Below are 20,346 nucleotides of genomic sequence, written 5' to 3' on the forward strand. Positions count from 1 at the left end.
CGGCACACATGTGCAGATGCTGTTTTGACGGACGATTAAGCAACATCTCCCTGCAGCAATCTCCAGGCAGCACCACAGCAACATCTGCTTCAAACCCTGTTTTCCCAGTGCCCCAGACATGATTTCAGCACAAAGTGGCGTTTCATCATTAACAGAAGCAACGATGCTTTAAGAATTACGTGCCTGCCTTATCGCGCTGCTGCCGATTAACACTCCACAGTCTTGGAAGAAACAATTCAACAAAAAACACAGAGCTACAAAGGGAAAAATATTCCCTATGGCCAAGTGGAACTCCCACTGAAATCCCTTGTAAGTGTTTCCACTGGCTCCAGGGGGAATTGGGCCAGTCGCTATCCAGGAGACAACCTACAAATGGATGATATTTCTGTGTGAGTCATCTATATATACAGCCAAATTTAGCTCCTTTCTCCAGTGGGTCTTTTGGCTTCTCAGCGCTGTTTATGTGAGGAGCTCTGTCCTTCTGTCACCTCAATACTTTAATGGCCAGGCACCTGGCATCGCACACAGGGTGGTGACCGCAGGCTGCAGAGCTTGAAGCATCACCTCCTGACTTTCTGCTTGAATGTGAATTCATTTGTTCCTTCATGTCAGCATTTGCTTATGAGCACCACCTTCCACAATAAAGATCTGTTCCCTCCATTTTGAAATAGCACATCACCATGAAAACAAAGGAGGGCTTCAGAAGACCATGTTAGTTTGTAAAGGCATTTTGTTAGACGGCGTTAAAATAAATACCTGCCCAGACTCACTTCCCAGGGAGCGTACCCAGGAGGAATGCTGCTCCCCTGGGATCTCCAGCAATGCTTTATGCAGTAGCTGTCAGGTAGCTCTTGCCATCCTCCCTCACTGATAACTTTGTCTAACCAACAACAAAAGAGCATGGAGTCTGGAAAGAGATGTCTGGAACCCATACTGGAAAATGGCTTTCAAAGCCATAACGCAGCACTCAGCTGTTACCTGACATCGGAATGAGCAGCAACAGAGAAGGAGCTACACCACCACCTTTGTAGATCCAGACATCAGAAAGTCATTAACCAGTAAATTCTGTAGCTGGAGATCTTCAAAATGTTTAAAAGAAATAAGCAGCCTTACCTGTTAACAGGGTTTAAGCAAATTGAGGCCAAGACAGCTCTTCAAGAACACCCAGAAAAACAAGCAGACATGGGAAGTAAGTCTTCCAGATGAAACCCACCCTTGTCTGCTTCACCAGACTACCACTCAAGTCAATTTAAGGGGATTTAGGAGCACCTGATGTGTTTTAGGAGGGGATTGCTGAAGACACTGGCAGAGAGAAGAAATGCAGTAATGAGAGAGAAGCCCTGAAGAAGCAATGAAGCCTCCCTCACACCACGTGTTTGAGACAGAGGAATAAACAAAAGCTGTAATTACTAGAAGGAAGCGTTTCCAGAGCCAACAGTTATCCAATTAAAATAAAGGCAGATATATACAGGATGGGCCTGAGGACAAGCAGCAAGTGCATGTCCCCAAACTGGCCCTCTAAACAATGCTTTCTGCCAGAAACCGGGCTTTCTGGTGAGACACAGCCAGTCCCCGCTCTGAGGGATTCTTCTGGGCAGACAGTGTGTATTTGTTATTGTCATTCAGTGCCCTGAAAATACCATCATCTCATTTGCCTACCTGTGAACTGCCCACCTCTACCTCAAGCGCATCACGTCAACGCCAAGGCTTTTACCAGCCACATCCCTCCCCTCTCCAGGGCTCCAAAAGGACCCATGACCTCAAAGACTCACAGATCCAATGCAGAACAGGATGCTGTCAGGTGATGACCAGTGATACCTCTAGACAGTGTAACAGGATCACGTTCAGAAGATGAAAGAAAAAAAAAAAATCTTCATCTGCTTAGTGGAAGTTTTTCCTTTAGGAGACAGGAGAGATGGGTTTGGTTGGCTGCCTCCCCTGCTTGAAACACATACACTGTCCATTTGGACCTGTCCAGACTTCATTGACTTCATTACACTCCCACGTTGCTTGGCACGAGCGGCCAAGTGTAATCCTAGAAGGTGTTTAACTCTCACATTTTCATAGCAACAGCCAGAGGCTCAGTGTTAACGTCAGAGATGGTCATAAAGTCATTGCTTCATGCTATGGAAACTGGGTGTGTAATGGCTCACTGTCACCTTCCAGGATCATCTTCCCTACACATCCCAGTGCCTTTGCTCTACATCTCATTTCTTGGTATTAGACATTGAATTGCCCTCACTCTGAAAGATGAGAGAGCAGATTTTATGGTCTCTGCAGTTAGGAGGAAAACATATTAAAATATAAACATTAATGTAATATTACCTCTAAAAGCATGGTTGAGCGACAGCTGCTTCCCCCCCCCAAGTGTAATTTTCAACTTTTCAAAATTCCATTTAATTAAATTCATTTATAGCAACAAAATTAGAATCTAGATAACTAGGGAAATTTCCTTTCATTTACAATTTTTCCGCTTTTTAAATTGCTTGGCTCAAAAGCAAGCAGAGCTTTTCTTATCAGTCTTCCATGCTTATTGTTAATTTTCTTCTTTAAACTAAACTCCAGACATCTTCCCTGTAAAAGCATGCCAGAGTTTACAGTGGCACCAAACTAAAGCAATAATTCCTGCAGAAACTAAGCAGATTTCATTACTGTCAGCATGTTTTTCACATCAGAGGAAAAGGTTGGACAATTCAAATGTCACATAAAAGGTGGGATCATTTTACTAGGAGAGAGGGCTGGAGGATCTCAGTCCCCTTGGTATTTTAGCAGCTATAATTCCTCCTACAAGGCAGAGGGCTAAACTGCAGACATCTCGAGACAAAATACTGAAACAAAAGCTTTCTCTTAATTTCAGCAGAATTCGGGCCAGCACAGGTATGCAGAAATAAGCTCGTTTTGCATCTCCTTCAGCTCTTATAGAATGTTTTGGCATCACTTTTAGCTGCAGCAGACTATTGCCGCTTCAGACAGGTCTGCAAGGAGGTTTGCCAAAGTGAGGAAGAAGCTAGTAGACCTTCAAAAGAGAAACCTGTCCTGGAGGCCAGTGTCTAAATTCCTCATTAATTCTCTAGTCGCCTCGTGCAGTACCCAGGAATTCATCCAAGCGCTCGGGGGCATCGGGCATTTCTCTTTAAATCCTCTCAGCACCCCATTAATTTTATTTTTTAAGTTAATTTTTAAGGAAGCCTCCTTTGTCTCTCTCTCCTCGCTTTCTCCTCATATAAACTCTTGTTTGAATGGTTGGGGGCAACAAGACCGGGTCCTGCTGACTGACAGGTTCGCAGTCTGTCTGGAAGGTTACAGCAAAGGAATAGCAGGTGTCAAGAGTCCTTCTTTCTTTAACCTTGAAATACGTCGTGATTTGGAGGAACTGCAGGAAAAAAACCCACGAGGATATAGGACAAACCCGGTACACAGAGGAGAACACAGAAATAAGTCTTTTACCCTCACGCAAGAATAGAGGCACTTTCAATCTGCAATCACGAATGTGGACGGGCAAATTCAAGACTCCTTAAAACTAAAAGCCCGTTGTTAAAAAAGTGAAAGGGTTTCTTGCCTCAAGTAAGGCCCAGAGGAAAGGCAGGCAGCCTCCAAAAAAGCCTTGAGGAGCTTCATACCTTTGGGCTGTTTTCCTGCAAGAACAGCCAGAGAGTGACATCTGTCCACACTGGAGCTGGATTTGTTCCCCACAGTTTATTACATGGTGCTGCTGAACCAGTGGCGGAGGAAGGACTTAAGAGAATTTTTTTCCATTTACCATTCCACACCCACGTTCTTCCACTTTTTAACAGAGTAACAGGAAGTCTACCAAGTCCTGACACTGTTATATAAATGAAAATAATCTTAATTACATGGCAACGGACACATATTTATGTTGAGGTTTAACAGCTGATGAAGAAATAATTGAAACTTGAGATTAATAGTTGATTTTTGAAGGAATTCATGACTAGACCCATCCGTGCTGACGCTGGAGGAGGTTCAGTCCCAGAGGGACTAAGGCTCCAGTACGTCTTAACATCACTACCAGTGATTGCTAGAAATGTTAAATTAGGAGCCAACTGGTGCGTGCGTGGCCCATGCCTGGCTCTTGGTCTGCATTAGCATTCCAGATTGCACAACTGATGGTGGAATAAAAAAAACACATGGAGAGAGACAGCCATTGAAAACCACGGGACCCAGCCAAAAGCCTGGGCTTTTTGGTTGCAATAGAAACAGAATATTTTCTGAGTAAAATCAGAGACAAATGCTTTCTTCAGGACCTTAGGGTCACACTTAGAATTTAACATGTTGACTACAACTAAGGAAAAAAAATGGCACATGCTAGAGCAATAATCAAGAATCCTAATGATGGTACTACACTGGTTTGGGGTTTGACCATGAATTACTGTTCCTCATCACAACATAATGTAGTTCTCCATCAATTTTTTTTTAAATTCAGAATTAGCTGGAAAAATGTCAAGTTAATATACAAGCCATCAGCTGCATCTTTGTTTCACTAACACCACATTCAAAAGCTTTTGTCTGACATCACTCCAATGACCTCACTATTTCACCATCCATTTCTGTTCAACATCCAGATGCATTAGACTCCAATCCCTCCAGCTTCTAACAGCCAGCAAGAAATAGAGGGGCTTTTGCAAGAAGAGGGGAGTCTGGGACTCTTTCCAGGAGGTTGGGGAGAGCTGCCCCAGTGTGGAGATCCATGGGGAGCAAAGGGAACAGGAGTGGGAAGGAAGATGATGCTGACAGACCTGTGCTTGCAAGGCGCAGTGCTCCTTTCAGGACCTTCCCAAAAGGGCAGGGGAAAGGGAACCTCCAACCATCGCCTGCCCTTCGAGCCAGCCCCGCGGCCACCATCTCTGCAAAGCCAGGTGAGATGCTCTGGATGTCACATCACAGCCCAAACCTGGCCCAGGCTGGTCTCTTCCCTTCTGAAAGGTGATCTTGTTCAGATCACCAACACCTCTGCAGAAAGGGTGAGGTGGCCTAGGACTGACAGGTCTTGGGTCGGGGCTCAGGGAAAATCAGTCCTGATTCTGCAGGGCAAAGTGAAGGCACTTCTCCTCCTTAGTATGAAACGTTGGTTGTTGAGGAAATGGATCAAGATACAGTAGCACATTTAAAACAACTTTGCAGATGGTGAGTAGGCTGCAAAGGAAAACCCAGGACACACAATATTATAGACAAAATGAAAGCTTGAAAAAGTAATAAATTTAAGGAAATGATTTCTGAAATCCCTAGACTGTCTGCGCACGGTCTGACCATATTAAAATGACTGTACTTTTTCCACAACTAAAATACTTGACGTGCCTGAAGAAACCTTAGGCAAACAGGCAAATAAACTTGCTTACGTTTTGTTTAGCAAAACTGCCATTTGGTGTGGCACTGTGCTGTGAGCATTGGCACAGCAAGTCGTTTTCATTTTCAAAATGGAGCAGAAGAGAGGAATGGGTAGTGGGAGAGACCGGAACGGGTAGTGGGAGAGACCGGAACGGGTAGTGGGAGAGACTGTCCCAGGAAAACCACATAAAAACATGCAAAATACCCTGACAAGCAAAGCTCTGCAACACCTACCTTCCCTGCTCTGCTTCTACAGGAGCAACTCTGATGCCTGGAGAGAACAGCCAGCGCAAAGCGATAGGCATTTCCAAAGAAGAATTCTAGTTTCTTTATCTGCGATTAAAATTTGTGGTTTTGTGTGAAGCACCTTCATGATCTCTCTTTCCAAGTGCTTCAAATGGATATTCTTTTTCCATTAGCTACTTACCATTTGCAGGAGATGGTTGCCTTGGAGAAACCAGCAATATGCCAGAAGCTTATCCAAAAGGCTACAATTTGAACATGAATGCAAGAAGGGAATAGTTTTCAGTATTAAAAAGACACTTTCCATTAATATTTGGATGTCAAGTGAGTAAATTCAGCAAGCGGAAGCTACTGCTGGTAAGGGATGTTCATGTGTTAGTTAATGAGCAAAGGTCATCTAGCCCATGCAGCCTCTCTGGAACAGACTGGCTGCTGGAGACGGGACAAGTGGAGCTTGACTCAAAATAATATGGCCTCAGCCCAGCCTCTGCTAATGAGTCATTTAGATCTGGGAACATTTCTTCAGTACAGCTGCCTTCAGATCCGAGCGTTGACATGCACAGTTGAAGTCTTCAGAGACGTAGCAGAGTCAGACACTGTTTCCAACACCCCCTTCAAGAACAGGGAGTTCAAGTGCTCCAAGCATCAGGCTCCACGTACAGAGCCTTCTTACTCAAGTGGCATGAGTGCTGGAAATGGCCAAATCTTCTCTACAAGTTTTTTCTCCTCACAAATACCCGTGTCCACAGATGTTTCCCACACAGAAGTTGGAAGAGAAAAATGACTGTGAATATTCAGTGTCTTAGATACTTGACTCGGTGAAGCTGAGGATTTAGCCATCTATCTGCAGTCAGAGGAGAGGTGTTCAAACACTGGTAGCTCAGCTACACTCCAGACTCTTCCCTGACAGCGCCTGGCATTGTTGGACAAGCAATGCTCAGATAGCTGACCGCATTGGAGCTGCACCTCAGCTAGAGATGTTCAACACCATCCTCTGAGGAAGGTGACCTCCTGCAAACTGGGAAGCCGCCTTCAGTGTGAAATCTCTGCTTGCTGGCTCTGCTCATAACCGGAATGATTGAACAGTTCTGGATGTCTCCAGAGACCGTCTGGGTTTGTGCTGGTACCAAGCCGCTCCCTGGAGAAGGCGTTCTGCTCAGAGGGACCGATGGAAGAGCACACAGAGGCGGTACGCTGGATGTTTTCCAGAACTGATGTGCAACAAGCAGCATATTGGTATGATCACAAGTGAAAGAGGGAGGGATTGGAACAGAGAAGGGAAAATATGAAAAATATGAAAGGAGGGACAAGTTGTGCCAAGAGGACAAAAAATTAAAAGTAGGCCTTTCTGAGGTGAACACAAGAGGAAAGGAATGGATCTTTCAAAAAAGTGGAATGAGGGAAGAGATACATTGGTAGATGCTTCTCTGAAGGCAAAGCTGCTCTGACAACCCAGCAGGGAGGGTGCTCTTTTGAAGATTGTTTGCCAGGCTAGCTTAATGCGGTTTTTAACACTCTTCTAGCCTAGTCAGGCAAGATCGAGGATGAGGAGACAGAGCAAATGGAGGGAAGGCAGAAGGGCTGACATTTGTAAGTCACAGGTGAGGAAGCCAAAGCCGAACAACACAGACTCAGCAGCAACAGGAGGAAGAAAGCTGCAAAGATGCTCCATGGGTTCCCAAGGTTTGAATATTTGGGCTGAAAGCTACCGATGCCCACATTCTGTGTACCGGGAGCAGCAGAACGACTTGAAGGAAGCCACAGGATGCCAGAGCAGCCACCTTGGGACAGCAAGTCTGTCTGTAGGATCTCTGGGAAGAGAAGAATCCCACAGACACCTTTACTAGAGCCAGTTCTTTGCACTAGTGACAGAAGGGAGGCTGAGGACCTGCTCCCAAGCAGCAGGAGATGCCTGGAGACCAGGATGACCCATTTTAAGAAAGTTTTGCAGCGATAGTTCACAGCTGCCCTGTGGCAGACTAAGGCCTGCTCTACCACGTGTGACTTAATCAAATAGTTTTATCTTTGTTCCCATGATTTAATGAATGTAGGAGTAGGAGGAAAAACCCCACGTAACTCCTACATTCATCCAAACCTTCCATTTGCTTCTGACATTCCTTCTGTCTCTTGTCCCCTTGGCCTCCCAGGGCCAATAACATTTCCATGCCGTAAGCTGGAAACAATTAATGCAGAGACAACAGAAAAACATCCTTTACAGATTAGTTCACATAAGTAATTGCATTAGCGTTCTCAGCAACACTGTGTGGAAGCCAAAAGGCTCCTGGCTTCGGTGACTGCAGGTGGTTCCAATTACAGTCACCCTCTCACCAGTAAAAACACAGGCTTGCTGCAAGTGACAGCGATTCTGCTCCTCCAGTAATTGTGTGACACCGTTATGATATATTTGACTGCCAAAGACATGGCTCTCTAGTCTCCAGAAACAGATTACTAGAATCAGAAGAATGTGGACGGAGTTTCTAGTAAACAATTATACTACTACCTTACAGTGGTGGTACGTTTTCTACATAAGGCTCATAAAATGCAAGGCATCTGTATGTGCAAAATGTAGAGTGATGGAGAAAAAAATCCTCATTAAAATCCAACAGATGAAACACAGAACAAATTCCAGAGTCTTTGCCAGTATTAAGCTTGCAGCAATTACAGCCACTGGAGACCAAAACTTTACAGACGTCTGCATCCCATCGGCTCATAGTTGCAAAAGGACAGGTAATCGTTCACAAATAGACCTCATGCCATGGTATGAAAGGCCACGCTAATGTGAATCTGCGCTTACTACCTGGACGGAGCTGCTGCTATAGGTAACAGTGGTATTACAGTACTGTATTATATATTTAAGTACATATATTAGGTACGTTAAAGTACATATCTATTTAAACGGTTTACTGAAATGGAGAAGCAGATTTGCATGGCTGACGGCACTAGCCAAAGCACTTGCAGCTGAGCTTCAGCATCATTCCAAGCATGATGCCAAGGTCTTCAAAGTTGAGATGGGGTAGGGAGGGACCAAACCAGAAGCTGTCCCACAGCCGCTCTAGGCAAGGCAGGGCCAGGGCCGTCACTGGAAGGGCTGTGAGTAGGTGCTGCTCACTATCTCACATTTGCATATCCTTGTTTGAATTCTGGCCCTGGTTAAAAATAACGAGGGAAACAGAAGGTAAAGACATCTTTCCACAAAGGAGTGGGCTGAAAGAAGATAACTCAAGGGTACGTCTATGAATAGATCCCTGGTGGGTGAAGCTCTTTCGGAACAACAGCACTAATACATGTCTTTGCGTTTGGACCAATGTGTGGCACATACAAGTCACCAAAAGGCGTTACTGTCAGGGCTAAGTCAGCCCAGCAAGGTATATATGCCACAATCCATACAATTAACAAGCTCAGAATTACTAGGACATGGGTGCTCAGGCTGCTGACTTGGGCTGATGGCCACTATACTCTTGTCTCTGAGCCTGCCATCCTGTGCTGCAGCCTGAGCTGCATGTCGTTGCGTGGATGCGAGTAGGTTCAACCACAGCCTCCAGCTGCAGCAGAGCCTCATTCCTTCTGACAGGTCTGGTTTTAAGAGCCCAATGGGAAATTTGATTAATCAACAGGGTAAACTCTTTCTAGGGGCTGTCCCACTTTCAGCAGGACAGCCTCGCTCAGCTAAGCCCCCAGCGTGGGGCAGAAAAGCCATCCTTTGCAGAGCAGCCGAAAAAACAGGAATTAGTGTTTCTTCCTCTTTTCCATCCCTCTCTAATCAGCTGCCATCCCTGGTGAGCATCTGGTACAGTTCCAGAAGTCAGGGAAGAAAATAGTTTTGAGGTAAGAATCATTGCTTTGGGGATGAAGTATTAGAAGCAGGGTGTAAACAGGCATGGTATATTTTAATGCATGGGGAATTTAATCAAGCTTAATTTCGTCTTCCACTAGTGCAGCTAGGAAGACTCTGTGGAACTGTAAGAGATGTCAAATGCTTAAACCTGACAAGTTAATTCCCTGCATGGTAGAGCCAAGAACAGATGTGAACCCATTAACCTCCACCTGTTGTAAATCTCCAGCAAGTTCTGTGTGCTCAAGGGATGCCTCATGACCATCCCGTCGAGCATTGCATGGCTGGTCAGGGGAGATCCTCTCCTCCAGTCTCCAAGAACCACCTTGGGCTTTGTAAGGAGCCAGCCAGCTTGGACACTCCCCAACATTTAGTTCACAGCACTGCCTGAGGTCCATACAAGGAGCTGGGAGACCTCCTGGATCTCTCAGGGGGGGAAAAGCACCAAGCTGCACCTCAGGTATGGGTGAGCTCCTCTCTAGCCTAAATCCAGCCTGAAATGCCAACCTCAGTTTCTTAAGCCCAAGTGTGAGCTATGCTGTGATGGTCTCCATCTCTCTTACCAAAAATCCCACCCAGGATATAATAAGAAAGCTTTCTCATTATCATTATACTGTCAAAGTTTTGGGTTCAGTGGATCAACATTTCCCAGCAAAGGAGGGTTTCACTGGAAAAATTCCTAAACCGAATCTAATTTGCTCCTAAATGTAATAAAAATTCCAGGCCAGATCCTCGAGTGCTGCAGCTCCAGCGCCCGAGGCAAGGTGGCATGATGCCACCTCAGCAGAGACCTGGCACACAGCACTTTGGCCAGCTACTTTCCTCTCGCTCTTTATGGACGTTCCAGTTTGCCTTCACCTTAAACAACCCAATCTGCAATGGGCAGCTGTAATTAGATCTGTAGCTTGCTCCTTTTTCCACGTCTTGCTGTTCAAGCTGTTGTGGTGATCTCTCGCTCTGAACTATCTGCAAGCTTGTGTTTGGCAGTGGATAGTGCAGGCCAACGTGTTCATGATTCAATGTTTGTCTTGGTCTGGAGTGAGTCAGCTTTGCCTTTCAGGACATGGTTATCTACTCCCATGTGGCGTTCTCCCCCAAACCCTGCAGAAGAGGCTCTCGGCATCGCTGTGTTCCTGTCATTCCCCATGAACCACATGGAGGTTGGGAGAAAAATATCAGAATAGCACCTTAGTACTTATTTATGTTAAGATAAAAACAAAAAAATTGGGTAGGAGTCAGGCAATGCCCATCCAAGTTGATGGGCAGAGACTTAAAAGTAATCTGCAGCCCAAAGCCATACAGCACCACATTCTGGGAAGAGTAAAGTTGCTTCTAAACCACGTTCTTGTTTAGAGCTTAGTGGTAGGCAGCCAGAATTTTCTCATCAATTATGCAGAAAGTGGATTTAACTGCTGGCCTTTCAAAACTAGACTTGTAAATAGACCTCCTTGTCAGCAGTGGCATCTGACCGCAGCTCAATTGCTTTGTCTTGCATCTGCGTGTTTAAGATGTTGCTGAATCCCTGTGGTCAGAGGAAGACATTGACCATGGAGACAACTGAATCTAAACAGGAGTCACAGGACAGCAGACAGGGAAGAGCTGAGGCTGTTCCAACGGTGCTGATGCACAAAGGCAGGGAAACACAGACCTTAGGTCATCTCCTTGTCTATGCATGCAAGATCCACATCAAGGCTTTGACCAACCGTTGGGTAAAGCCGTCACTAAGGATTTTGAAAAGCCATACCTCTGGAGGGAAGGTATATGTGGAAGAGCAACCAGTTGAGTACCCCAGCCTCACACTATTAGATCTGTATCTAAGAACGCATCAAAGAGCTCAGAGACTTACCCAGTGGCAGTGAAATGCCTTAACTGCTTTTTCAAGCCTTACTTGGTGACACTTAGGGCTCTTAAGCATTAACTAGGAGTGAGACAAAACATTTCTCTCTGCTAAGATGTGTCCCTCCTGACTGCCTACACATCTGCAGAGGCTCGGAGGCACATTTCTTTCCCACTAAGTGTGTGGTTTAAATTAGTCTCAGAAACTTGTTCCAGATACCAGCACACGGAGAACTCGTGAGTCATGCTCCGTCATGCCTATTCTGGCCCAGGGGAGCCTGGTGCCTCCTATCAAGCAGGGAGAGGAAAACCCAGTGATGCTTTAAAGGGTACGGCAGGAGGGTGCTGCAGCAACAGGGAGCTGCCAAGGAGCCTGCACATCATGCGTATACTCAGCCAGGACCGGCAAGCAGAAGCCAAGCCTCTGAAGCAGGTGATTTAAGGTCTAGGATAGATATTCACTTCCCACAACAGGACAAACACACACTTCTGAGCAATTCCCAAGGGAAAAGTTGCTCAAGCATGGCAGACTGTACCTTGGCAAACCTGTGCACTGAGGGAGATTCAGCATTAAAGGGAGCTGGAGGATTGATGACGTGGTGACAAACAACTAGCGAGATACCCTGTTTAAAACCCAAGGACATTTATGTGGATACTATCTGAAGGTCCCCACCTTTCTTTTCAGCTGCTACGGTGTCTTTGCAGCTGCTGAAAAATTCAACTTGGTTTTCCACATAGTATCTGCAGTGACAGCATGAAAAAAGAAAAAGTAATTGCAAAGGGATGTTTTCTCTTATGCATGGGGAACGCACAGGCAGGATTACTGCCAATACCACCTGCCTGTGAAGGAAGGAGACTGAACCCTTTCTTTTGCCCCACGTGCATCCTTCCAGGGTGCCTGGGTAACAAGTGAGAAAGACCAAACCTAAGAGCAGAGAGTTTAGCAGCAACCTGCAGAGGTGATCAGCAGAATGGAAAGCGGGATTTTAGAGATGAAACTCCTGCAGTTTTCTCATGTAATGAATTTCTGGGTAGTGATCTGGCAACATAGTGCACCACATTCCCAAGGAAGCTGGCAGGGACCTCTGAGCACCATGGATGTCTCTGACCATCCAGCCAGCAATGCTCCCCTTCATCCCACACCAGGCTGAGACCTTCCTTCATCACAGTCTCATAATAACATCAAGTGCTCACAGGGCTGCCCACCTGGGTGCTTTATTTCCCACCCAGAATTAAACCAGATAGAGTCCATTCAAGTAGAAAAGCTATGAATAAATTTGCTGCTGAACTCCACATTTTATATGGTAATAAAGCCTTCCTGAGATCCTACTACTATTAGTCGCTAAAATTTACAGGAATCCTTAAAACTTCATTTCCTTGTACAATCTTTTTGCTTCTTAAAATGCATGCTGCTCACCAAAAACCACCCAGACCGTGAAGTGCAATTCAGCCTATGCACTCTATAGGCAAGCTCATCACACACCATTGACTCGTTTCAAAGAAAATTCATTCACATAAAAGAAGTGGATAAGGATTTGCTACCAACAGCCAGAAGTTAAAAAGAAACAAACAAATTCTCAGCATCAGGAAGCTCTTCTCTTTCTGTTAAGGTACCATAGTAAACGGAGTTTAATCAAAAAAGGAGCTCAAAAATATCTGTATATAAGGGTATTATGTGGGGGGTAGAGACTGAGTTATTTCAATAATTCATTCTTCAAAGGACTCAAGGCTTTAGATCTGTACTTCTCCACTTCAATTTGAAGATGCTTGAACTGAAGGATACAGTTTCAGAATTAATATGCACACTGAGGACATTTGCTTTATTTCATTTCTATTTCAATGTCATTGACTATGAAATGACATGAATCAGTTTTTAAAAGCCTAATAATGCCTTTTGCCAGAAGATGAATTTAGTGAATTCATAAATGGCAGAAGTTGTTTAAAACAGATAATTCCATAAAGATTTAGTGTTACATTTTTTCCATGTTTTAGTGCTCCAAAATATTGTCTCCATACCAAGTAATGAATGAGCAGAAACAAGAAAATCCTAGAAAAGAGCTTGAGAGTGGAAAAAAAAAAAAAGCCCAAGACATGAAGTGCAAGACAAAACAGGACTCCTTTCCCTCGGGTGGCCACTGCTCCCACCATCCCTGGCTCATTGCTTTCCATTCAAGTTTTGTATTTGCTGGGTTTTTTTCCTTGAAATTACATTAACCAACAGCTTAAAATGCCAGTCCCCCGAGACCAATAGCTACCACGAGAGCAGGTACAACATATGTACCATTACTGAAAGCTTCGCAATGGCTCTTTCCCACTGTGAGATGGCCCTAATGTAAAGGCTGTACCATTATGCAGGGCTGTCACGTCATACAGCACAACTGCCCGTGCTGAGGTATAACTCAATTTTCTTTTTCAAAGCCACCTTCTATATCCCTGTGCAGACATATTGCTTATAGAAAATGGCCTAGCTGGAAGGGACCAAGACTTCAAGAAATCATGAACTTCTCTCTGGATATGGAACAGTGGAAGCCTGTTGCTATTTAGGCTTTTTTTTTTTTTTTTAAATACTGGTCTTAGCTACAGTTTACTTTTCCTGCTTAGAAACGTGGAAAAGTTTGTTCAGCTTAAAATTTCCTGTTTGGCATTAGCAGCTGCTGGCTGTAATATTTATAAATATTTCAGCAGACATTTCTAGGGGAATCTGGTTACAATTAAAACGGCGAGCAATGCAGCTCTGCAGTCCCTCACTCCCAGGCAGAATTCGTGCCGCCCGAGGTGACCCGCGGGAGACGAGGGGATGCTGCTCGGCGAGCCGCATGTGCTGCGAGGTGAGCGTTAGCAGCCAGCAGCATAACTTCAGAGGGCCTGGTTTTAAACAGGAAAGTGAAATCACTTGCTTGTGGTATCCAAATATAGTGGCTCGGGAGGAACATTTGGTCAGCAGGCCTGGGACCACCTACTCCAAGCATTACTCATTGCGCTTCCCTCGCTCTCCAGTTCCCTCGAGCATCCCCAGGTTGAGTGGTGCAGAAACACGCTTCTCCAAGCTCAGCATCCCTCCCTGCCCATCAGCCCCATGCATCCCAGCATTTCGTGCTCTCCCTGGGTACGCTCAGCGTCAGCCTCAGTTTTCCCCGATTCTTGTTAATATGACCTAGAGCTAAGCAAGTCGGAGTGAAGGGCAGAAGGAAGAGCCCAGATGAAGACAACCCTTTGATTTCCCAGGCAGGTCTGCCCACAGCGTTCTGAAGCATTCACCTCTGCTGAACCAAAGGCAGGTTATTTCCCCCCAGGCAGCCACCACCTCGCTTCAGGGCTTCCTGGGGCCAATTTCTTCCCACCCTTTTTAAATAGCCTCCTATACAATCTAGACTGCTCTAGTCCTTAAAAAAAAGGCCTTCAAACATCTCAGCATCTCCTTGGACTCAGCAAGAGTTTTGCACAGTTGGCACACAGCATCCTGCGTGGACGTGCTTTCAACCCTCAGTGCCATTGCCCGGTGATAGGCAGAGGAGGAACAGGAGAACGTGGCTTCCCAACGAGCCAGCTGACTCTGAGGAGTCAGGAAACCTGATAAACAATGAGGCAATGGTATTGCCTCAGAAACCACTAACCTGAAACAGCAGCTGCCCTTTTTACTGTCAAGGTACTTAGCAGGGGAGAGGTTACTCAGAGGAATGGCAGGTGGAGAGGACACGTGTGCCAGTGAGTTGCTTTCCCTAAGACTGTCTGGTTTTTACCTCCTTAACACTACATCTTGCCTTCTCACTGTGTAAAGGCAGGGCAGTCCCGGAGCTTCTCCACTGTGTCCCAGTGACACCAGCCACACAGCTGGAGGGCAGCTGGGACCTCTTGGCAAGCACAGTTCTCATGCCCAAGCCCGGGCAGCTGGGAATGGATGAGCATCTTTCCTGCCCTGTCTGCACACTCGATGGAAAGCATCTCCCAAATCTGCACCGGGAGCTCTTTGGGCACAGCACAGGACCACCTCTGAGCCTGCACAGCTTAACCAGTACTACTGTGGCTCATGGTTCAGCGCTGATCCAGTGTGCCATCTTTTAGGACCTCAACTCAGAGGCCTCTGTAGCTTCACAGGCATTTCAGAAAAGCTGGGAGCACAGGTCATTTTATTACCGTTTCCCTAGATTTCAGGGTTACAGCAACAAGAATGTAAGGTAGAAACAGCCCAAAAGAAGAAAGCCCCTAAACAATTCTGCGGCCAAAAGCTTTTATGGGAGAAGTGACTTTAAGTTCCTCATTTGCTGGTTTTACGTAAAAAGAGGCAAAATATGCTGAGCAAATAAAAGGCATAACTGCACAGCCTCACCCCCAGTCTGTTTCCGGCCGTATGCAATAGCACCATGAACTTCTTAAAGAGCAGCATTTCCTGAACCTCAAGTGCTCGCAGATGGTGTTGTCCTGGAGCACTTTCTGCTGATGCTCCTCGGTTCCCTTTGCCTTGCGTGACTACTCTGCAGCTTTGGTTTATTTATTCCACTTTTTCCTGCTCTTTAGTTACGAGCTAAGGAAGGGAACCAGCCACTTTTGCTACTTTAATCACTTGCTGGTGCCAGTGCACGTCCGCGGGAGTGATTAACGGGGTGCATCACTACCATTCATGTGAGCGAAGATTGCAAAATCAGGTCCCTTTAGCTTGAGTGCAGGGATGGGTGTACCATTGTCAGGGACGAGTCTGTAAATATTTCTGTTTGAGCATTTTGGGTTCTGCATGATAAAAAGGGTGAGGATCTGTTATCTGTCTAGGAGTAGGACCAGACATAGCCAGACTTGGTAGGGCACCCTGTCCAGCCAGACCCACAGCCTGAACTCCGAGAGGCCAGCTCCAAGCTGGAAGCCACATCACCACATGAGCCTGTCCGGTTGTCCAAAGCCACGAACACCACTGACAGCATTGCTAGGAGAACACACACCATGCTGGGTTGGATTAGGATGCCTACAGCTTACAGAAAATGGATATGTTTTCAGACTAGTGTTATAAAATCAGCCTTAATTATAAAGTCACCACTGCTGCTACAGTTGTCATGATACATCACCTTTCTTCAGAGCCATCCTCTGGCTCTTCATGGAGGTTGGTAACTCTGTACTTGTGGCACTTGCAAAGGTAGTGTTGTAATACTTGGGGGTTATGTGGGATTTCCACCTAACGGTCGCTGAAAAAGGTCACTGATCCCCACTGTAAACTTTGAAACAAAGGCAGAGAGCTAGAAGAGCTACACAGAAGCACTGGTGGAAATCCTGAAATCTATGAATTCATCCTCCTGCCTCCACAAAACCAGAAATTCAACAAATGCCCTCAGAAAGCCTCCAGCTTCTGCACAATTATTTTCCAAACAGGAGATCTTGATTCTTCTCCCAGAAGTTGCAACATAACCATAACAGTTGCAACATAACCAGTTTTGCATTTGTTAGAGAATAGGGCTTGATGCACAAGCTGCACGTGAAAAGAAAATGAAGCAGTGACTTCAGAAGTCAGATGAAGTCCCATTGGAAAGATAGACTGAACAGAGAAAGAAGAGACTGGTAGCAAGTCAAAAGCCTAAGAGGCAGCCAAGCTCTCTGAACAGCTGCAGAAAAGTCAAGGGTAAGTGTATAAAGAAAGAGACATGCCTGGGCCAACTCATGACAATTCTGTAAAGAATTTTTCGGTGTATCATGAATGGCAGCATCCAACAAACAAACCTTTCTGTCACCTTCCTTTCCAGGAGGTGATAAGTGATCCTTAGGAAAGTTATTCTACCTTAGCAGGAGGATGCCTTCATGCGGTGCAGCGTGCTGCATGACTCACTGGACACTTGATACCCCTCTGCTTTTGCACCAAATGACTTCTCCTAGGAAAAGTGCTGAGCTTTTGCAAAGTATTTAATCCTAAAAATATTACAAAACAGTAAGACATCATTCGTTGTTGGAAAGAAAGTCCCCCTAAATATTTTTCTTTGGGGAATTTACAGATTTCTGCAAGAGCTCTCAAATGTGTCACTGAAAAGGACTCAGAAGAAAAAAAATGCAAGAGTTGCCTGAGCCACAGCTGGATGCCTCCGATGCCCATGGCTCCTTCGAGCCTATCTTTCACCAGCACTAATGTTACACTTTTAGTTTTTCTTTTTGCTCCTCCTGAGACAACAGCTAACAGGTGCAATGACTTTCCAATAAGTCACGGGTAGAAACAAGAATTTGTGTACAGCAGAAAAGCAGGGAGTACAATTTCTTCCAGCGATGGCATGTGGGTGGCTTCACTCCTGCCTTCAGGTTTGACTTTCAGGGGTCATCCTTCTGCAGCCCATCTGGCCGTGACGCCTTGGCTTCATTCAAGCCTCTGCCTGGCCTTTGACACACGCGAAGGCTTTTGCCTTTCCACCTTTCACGTAACGAGGCGCAGGGAGCTGCCATCGCCCACCTCGCAGCCCTCCCAGCCTGACCCCCCCCCAAGCCCCAGCACCTGGGGCAGGTCAACTCCAAACCTCTTTCATTAGCCAAGCAAACAGTGCTCTGAGATTTCCATGATGCTGGAAGAACACAGGTTTTCCACTATGGTGCTGCATGCGAGATCTCTCCTGGGAAAAAGCACAGCACTGCTTTTTCTCTTGCTATAAATATATTTGCAGAAGGCCACCGTAAAGTAAAAGAATTTTCTAGAAGAAAAGCGTCTCTGGCTCTTGTCTCAAGATGTAAATGAGCAAAACCACCACATTAAGCTTCCCGAAACACAGCATTTCACATTCAACATTTGCTTTTCCAGTCCTTCAGAGGCACTGCTTTCTTTTCACTGCTCCAACCCAGGAGAGCACTGGTGCTCAGCTGGCACAGAAGCTACCCACCAGCATCAGCCCAGCCATGATCACTAGGCATCAGTGGGATTTCAGGACTTAGAGCACACACTTAAAAGCTGTATTTTTCCTAAATGGATTTCTGCATACATTTAATTATTTTGTTGAACTGGAGCCACTGCAAATGAAGGAATCATTATTCTAAAAAAAGTAAACAAGGGTGGCTGCAGATTGCCGCAAATTTTCAATAGAAAAATGCTCTTGACTCCAAAGGAGGAAAAAAGCAAGATTCTCCTCCAAAAGGCCCTTATTTGCTCTCAGTTTGGCTCTTTTTACCCCAGCCCTGAAAGGGAGTCCCTGCAGAGGACAGCCCCGGTTCGAGCTTGTGGTGGCATGCACCCGCACGCTCTGGGTTTCAGGTGGAAATACTCTGACAACACGAGAAACCAAAAAGCACTGGTGCAGTATGGTTATGTGCTGAACACCCCGTTGGTATTTGCCACAAGCAGGCTAATCGTAAACGCTGCTCGTCCCGAGGCTGCCCCAGGGACCCTGCAGCCGCAGCAGCCCGAACCCTCACCCAGCAGCACCTTAATCAGGCTTTGCTTCTTCCCCCCCTCCCCGGAGTGTTGCTGTTTGGAGACTCCTGGAGCTGTGGGGTGGGATGGGTACACAGGGGAGCCCCAGCTCCTCCATCCCACCACACCCCTCGGCTGGGACATCCCTCAGGTTCCCACACCCAGCCAGGCTCACGGGAGCTCTGTGCCCCTCGGCCAGTACTTCCCCGGGGCAGTTATGTTTCTCCTCAGCACCAGCAACTTCCTTCTTCCTTTCACTTCCACCTTTTGTCACATAAAAAAAATAAAAAATAAAAAAAAGTTTCTTTAGAAAATGACAGATAAGTTTTATATTCCCATCATCTCAGCACTCCTCATTTCCCCATCTTTCAGCTGCTCTCCTCTTGCTTCCTCCCTTTGCACCCCTTGAAGGCTGAAGCAATAAGATCTTGCTCCCCTTGGTGGGATGACTGCCAGCACCCACCCTTGCTTCACGGGGGTAAGGTGCAGGGATGAACATCCATGGGGGAAAACATCCCCAAAGTGTCACTGAATCAAAGCAAGAGATGCAGTTCCTGCTGATCAACTAAAGCAGCTCAACCATTGCCGTTGATTTAAGCCATCTGGGTAACCCTCCCTGAGCATAGTGGGGTGAGAAACCAACCTGGAGCAGGGAAAGGAAGGGAATTAAGTCATCTCAAGAGTTTCCACCAACATGAACTGTCATCTGGAGACACCAAAGCCCTGGGGGGCTTCCAAGCAGAGAGCCCGTGGGAAGGCGCCCTGGGATGGCTTCCCAGGATGTGGGATCCCAGGGAAATTATAGAGGCAACACAACAGGGACACCAGCCCTGCATCCGCAGCACTGCGGGGAGCTGCTGCCGGCACCCAGCAGCAGCTCAGAGGATGGAGCAGGCAGCAGGAGGAGCAAGGGAGGGAGCACTGCCAGAGGGCCAGGGAGGATAAGCAAGGGGAGAGAGCAAAAAGGGAATTGGATTGAAAGAATAACGCACCTCTATCTACTGTAAACTCTGCTGGGACTCGTAAACCTGATGTCCCCCTCAAAGCAAGCCTAGCAAAGTCAGGCCATGTGCAAAACACAAAGGAGATCATCACTGCATCACCACCAGCCTCACCACCTGCCCATAAACCACGCAGTGGAAAGCTAGGGCTGTATTCCCAGGAGATGAAAACTGCTCTCTCAGCAGATGGGACTTCTTGTAGTTACTAAGCACATCTAAACAAAGTTTCCCCTACTCCCATCTACTCAAGTGGTTTCATTTTGCAAAGAAACACTTAATTAGTCACCAGGCCAGAGACCAAGAAGGTACCAGCAAGGGGCACTCACCTAGATGAGGATCAGATCTACTTTCCACCTTCCCAAGTTGTGCAGGACTTTATATCACTCAGTCATGAAGCATCGGGGGGGGGGGGAAGGCAAAGCAAAGCAAAAAAAGGCAAGACTCTGCCCTTGCAATTGCATGTGCTACTACTGAGCAAGATGCAAGGTGATTTTCCCTCTCTCTCAGGCTTTTGTAGGAGTTAGCAATTAATTATTCTAATTACAAAAAGCTAAGCCTCCCCCAGGAGCCAGTCCCCTGATACGACTCTTCTTCCTCGGGCTGCTGGGAATAGGTGGCTTAGAGGGTTCCCCGTTACCACTCCAGCCTTAAATAACAGGACTGCATCATGCCAGAAAAATAAAAAGATGAGATGGGAGGTTGGGAAGGGAAATAAAAGAAGAGCTTGA

This window comes from Gymnogyps californianus, chromosome 14, assembly GCF_018139145.2.
Source record: "Gymnogyps californianus isolate 813 chromosome 14, ASM1813914v2, whole genome shotgun sequence".
In the NCBI taxonomy this organism is placed as follows: domain Eukaryota; kingdom Metazoa; phylum Chordata; class Aves; order Accipitriformes; family Cathartidae; genus Gymnogyps; species Gymnogyps californianus.